This window comes from Dendrobium catenatum, unplaced genomic scaffold (genome assembly GCF_001605985.2).
Source record: "Dendrobium catenatum unplaced genomic scaffold, ASM160598v2 fragScaff_scaffold_1446, whole genome shotgun sequence".
Classification (NCBI taxonomy): Eukaryota; Viridiplantae; Streptophyta; class Magnoliopsida; order Asparagales; family Orchidaceae; genus Dendrobium; species Dendrobium catenatum.
In genome coordinates this window covers 394,481-399,972 of record NW_021319908.1, presented here as the reverse complement: position 1 = coordinate 399,972, position 5,492 = coordinate 394,481, and the positions used below count along the sequence as shown (strand labels likewise).

At 36.5% G+C, this 5,492-nt stretch overlaps 1 long non-coding RNA gene across 1 annotated transcript; it reads left to right on the top strand.

The window, feature by feature from the left end:
• The first annotated feature begins 742 nt into the window (after nt 1–742).
• On the top strand, nt 743–5,111 carry LOC114580968. Its single transcript, XR_003702762.1, has 4 exons — nt 743–900; nt 966–1,248; nt 3,311–3,454; nt 4,718–5,111. It is a non-coding gene; the product is annotated as an uncharacterized LOC114580968 (long non-coding RNA).
• Nucleotides 5,112–5,492: the final 381 nt, after the last annotated feature.

Here is a 5,492-nt window from a genome sequence, read left to right as displayed (position 1 = left end):
CACTAATGATGCAACATGATCTGACAGTGAACGTCCTCTGACAAAAGCCTCCTGATCCACCGAGACTATCTTGTGAATAACTTTCTCCAATCTATTAGAGAGCACTTTAGCAACTATTTTGTAAATAGTCATACAAAGACTAATAGGTCTGAAATTAGTAGGTTCTTGAGGACTTTTGATCTTTGGAATTAAGGCAATTAAAGTTTCTTTCCAGGATTTGTCCATCAACCCTGACTTGAAGAAGTGAACTGCCGCATTCCACACGTCTTCCTTGACCACGCTCCAAAAGTCTTTTATAAATGAGAACGTAATTCCATCTTGCCCTGGGGAAAATTTCCTCTCCGATTGCTCCACAACCAGCTGCAGCTCTTCTTTTGTAAAATCGGCTTCTAGAGAAGATCTATCAACCTCACTAATGACTGTAGCAGGTTTCGACCACCCACTTAAATTGTAATTCCTATGTTGCCATTTAGCCTTCAAAAAATCAATAAAAGTTTTTTGAATTTCTGCTTCATCCTCTGTAATAACTCCATCTACCATCTTGATGTGATGAATCCAATTGGAACTTCGACGAGCATTGGCAAAGTCAAGAAAAAAAGTTGAATTGCACTCCTTCTTCCATCCACCTTACTTTGGCTCTTTGCTTCCACCATGTGTTTAGCCTCGCCAATGTGATGACTGTATTCGTTAGGAACTTTTTTACAATTCCTTGCTTTTTCATTTTATAGAATCTGCTTTATGCTCTTCTCAAAAAAAAAAAAAAAAAAAAAAAAAAAAAAAAAAAAAAAAAAAGCTTGCCGGCTCCTGTTGTCACTCCCGATCAGAATGTTGTGACTTCGGAACCGAGAGAAAGGGGAGGCCGCCGAAGGCGTCGGCAAAAGAAGGAGAGGAAAGCTTCAGGTAGGTTGATCTCTCATCTCTCTCTCTCTCTCTCTCTCTCTCGGCTTGTGACTATATGGATATAGGAGGGGACGAGAATTGGTCGGATGAGGCGTCGAAGTGGATCGGAGAAGTAGGAGTTGGGATCGCAGCTTTAACGTAGAGAAGCAGAGAGCAGAGGCTTTGGGTCGTGTATGGAGTCGAGCGTGGAGAGAGGTTGAGGGCTCCGTCTGTTCTCCCTTTAATAGCGTTAACGCACGAGGGAATGGGCGGCAACTCTAAAACGGTGCCAAATCGCAGAACTGCGGAGTACTGTAGAGGCGGCCTGTTCAGAAGATTTTGCGTAGGAGATCGGGATGGGCTTAACAGGTAATCATTTTGATGATTTTTTTATTTTACTCTTTTTTTTTTTTGTGTTAGCTGTTGAGGTCAACAATTTGCTGTATTAAATTAGGCCCAAAAAATTGTTTCAGAACTGCATCATTCCACTGACCTTCTTCATTCAATAGATTTGAAACAGTTAAATCATGAAGACTAGTATGATCGAACATCGACAGCCAACTATCCATCTTCTTATCCAGAATCCATAGATATTTCAAAACATTTATCTTTTATCCATAGGAAATTCTCCATCATAACAAAGGAAACAAAAATTTGGCTCCATCCCACATAATGCGCCAAACATTAGAAGTGTTTATATTAATATTTGTATTTTTAAAAATAGTTACATATTTAGCTCTAAGATTCCTATTTAAAAGATAATTGGGCTATTGAATGAATTGTCAAGAAAATCTCGCTATTAAAGGGCCTATTGATGTGCTATCTGCAAGAAAACCCAATCCTCCCATAGACTTTGGACGACAAAGTACCTCCCAAAAACTTAGTAGATCCCTTGCTTCCCATGATTCTTATGCCATAAGAATTGATGACACATTTTATCTATCTAGTTCTTACAAAAAACCTTCTGGAATCAGCGAGTGAGCAAAATAAAATTTGGCCAAGATAAAAAGGATGATTTAATTAAAGTATTTTAGCAAGAGAGACACTACTAAAAAATTAATGTTTTAGTAGAAGCATACACTGGTTTTAACCTAAATTCACATAAAACAAGTTCAAATTTTCCGACTCTTCCTCTCTAGCTCCTCTCCACTGCTCTTTTGCCTAGGGCTGCAAACGAACCGAGCCAAGCCGACTATGTGAGTGTTCATATTTGTGTTCATTTAATATTATCTTGTTCAAGTTTGGTTCATGTTTGTTCGAGCTTTATTGTTTGTGTTCATGTTTGGTTCATTTAAATTAATAAGTGTTCATGTTCGGTTCATGTTCAGTTCATGTTCGTTCGCGAACATATTTAACAATTTTTTTCTAACTATCAAACAAACGCGTTCATGAACATATTTATGAACAAACACATTTATAATAAAAGCAATTGTCTATGTAACAAAGGCAATGATTATTTATATTTATTAAGTCTGTATGCAAATATTAATTATTTGTATCGAGCTTATTCACGAGTTCAAAATCGAACACGAATCGAGCTTAATGTCGAGCTTGTTCACGAACTTCAAATGATGTTGTTCGCAAACATAAATGAGTCGAACACATTAGTTTTCAAGTTTGTTTATTTAAGAATCGAGTATTTAAAATACTGTTCAAGTTTGTTTGTTTAGTTAATTAAACAATCACAAACGAGCTTTAATCGAACAGAACAACGAGTAGCTCGTAGAACGTTTGGTTCGCTTGCAGCCCTTTTGCCTTTCACCGCCTTCGTGTAATGGGTGGAGTTTAGAACGAGTAGCCAAAAAGCTTCTTCGCCTCCTTCGACGACGTGCCTTCCCGTCGGATACGAAATCCCGCCTCCTCAAGCCCTAGCCAGACTCCTTCCTCGGCATTTTCTGTTTGAGCGGAAGCAACCACCGCGACAGATGCTAACTCGCCGCGAAGGTTGCCATTTTTCCTTCCTTCCACGAATTTCTTCGGCTAAATTTGTAAATATGTTGTGCATATAGAGGAAGATAGGGAGAAGTCGACGCCGCCGGTGAAGGTGGTTCCTATTTCTAGATTTTTTTTTTTGTTCCAGTTTCTGATAAGTTTAGTTTCTAGGGTTTAATAGGGTTAATTGGGGGAAGTGATTAATCCATGGATAGATGATGATTGAAGTTTGAGATTAAAGGGAGCAGATTTCTTTTGTCTAGATTGATCAGTTTGTTGGCTTTTTCGTTTGGCGGAAGAGAAGAACTCAGAATTAATAAGGAATACTCTAGGTTGTGCTTTGTTTTATCGAGTTTTTTTTTTTCTGCTAATTTTACCATGAATTCGAACATGATACAGTGTTTATGCATATTGTGCTGGTGCATTGAGAGCTAGGCATCATGGTGAAAAGTGATATTTTTTCCCTTTTCTGATTTATTTTCTTCTGATTAATGAATAGGTGAACAATTTACCAAGATTGTTGGAAGTCCTTATTACATGACACCGGAGGTTCTGAGGCGTAATTATGGACAAGAAATTTATGTTTGGAGTGTTGGAGTTATATTATACATTATGCTATGCGGTGTGCCACAATTTTGGGCAGGTAATTTTCTTGTGAGGATATCATGTGCTTAATGCTTTGTTTTCAATAGATAACATTCTTATTTCTATGGTTTGATAAGAGAGATCCATTTTAGTATGTGTATAAGCTTTATTTTCTGGGCATATGATATGAACAGCGAGTTGCTCAAGCCATTATTCTTTCTGGTAAAGATCGTTGTTACTCGCAATTTATTGTGTAGAAAATGATGTATGCCTTGCATTTTGTGCATGCTTATGGTATCTTGATATGCTTGTGAGGCTTGTGTATGTAGTAATGGTGGCAATCAAACCTTAACTAATATCAGAATGTTGTATGATATGAATATATGATGGGTATATCAGTTTCGTTATGACTTCTTAAATAATTTGATAACAGTATTCTAATGTTTTGAATTGATTAAAATCTTTATTCATCCTCACTAAAATTTTCTGCTAATTTGTATGTTCTTTATACCTAATCAAACATACTGTGGTGGCTTTGTAAAGTTTTAACTGTTCAATATTATATGTGACAATATGAAATCCCTTATTTCTATTTGAATAATAGGGTCTTGCATTTTAAGATTGCTAGATAATCACCCTTTGTTGCTGTTCGTGAGCTACCTTCTCTAGCTTGGTTCTAAGGAGCAGTATGGTTCAAGACTTCAAGTTGTCTTTCTTTACGCTGAGAAGCCTAAGGATTGCCGCGGCCATATTCCTGGCCAGCAATAAATATCATAATTGCTTTTCATAGCCCTATTCCTCTCCTTGCACATCTTACTATAAAATTCCATTTTAGTTTATGGCATCAACTGTTGTTGACATCATCGGGGAATGCATGATTGATACCATTCATGGAATTAAGTTTATATCTTTTGTGGTAATCTTGGCATTATATATTGACACTGGTCCGCATTTTTGCAGTAAGAGCACCAACTCAATAAGAAGTTTCAATACTAAACTTACTCAGCTTATTTAGAATAGCTAATGATTCGGTTTTGAAGTATAATTGATTAGGATGTTTTCTTACTCAACACAGTTCAATGGTGGAATGATTTAAACTTACTTAGCCATCCTTTTTTAAGCATTATTAGACTGAGTAAGTTAGAATCTATTAAGCTAGCATTACCCACGGACTCATTTGCTATGGCTGTGATTTACCTGGAGCTGCAGCAAAATTTTGTAGATGCAACTGACTTCACCTTTTTCCTTTTTTTTTTCTCTTTTTTTATCATGCAGCTACCTTCAATCGCTAATATATTACATGAATACTTTGCTTTGGCAGTTTATGACTAGAGGGCATGCATTCGTGCGGTTCCCAATTTACAATTGCTAGAAGGAAGGTGCTGCAGATGCTCAGAGATGAATTTGAACTTATCATGGCTTAAGTGGCTGCACCTCTCTGAAAGTAAACACTCGAAACCATATCATTACACCATGAGACAAAATACTCCATTTCGGCCAGGTTATAAGTCACCCTGAAGGAGTCCAAGGAAGAAGGAATTTTTGTATTGGAACATTTAATAAGCTTCAATGCTTGATGATCATAATATATTGATAAGATTTGGTATAAGTTGTAGCTGCCTCTATTGCACTTCCTTATCGTTGTTACAATTATATTGAAGTATCCATTTGACATTACTTATGTATTATTTAATCAGAAAATTAAATTTTTTTCATTTTATTTTTTTAATCAGTCTTACCTTTTAGTAGTGGTTTTAACACCTACTAAAAAGCGCTGCTAAAGCCTTACCAGCGAACATATGCGGCGGGTATGCAGCAGATTTTAAACCGCTGTGAATAATTTTGCAGGTGTTTAAACCGCTGCTTTTGGTTAGAAGAAGTGTTGGGAAAGCCTTATTTATTAGCAGTGAGAGATTTCTTTTACCTCATACATTAAGCTTGTTTTAAACTCTACTAATGACTTCATTATAGTCAGCTAAAGTACATTTTCTCAATGCTCTTTTAATACAAAGATATTCCAACTCTTTAACCAATCAGAATCCAGATAGTTTACAATCTCCTTTGTTTCCATCCACAAAGCAATTTTCCACATATGA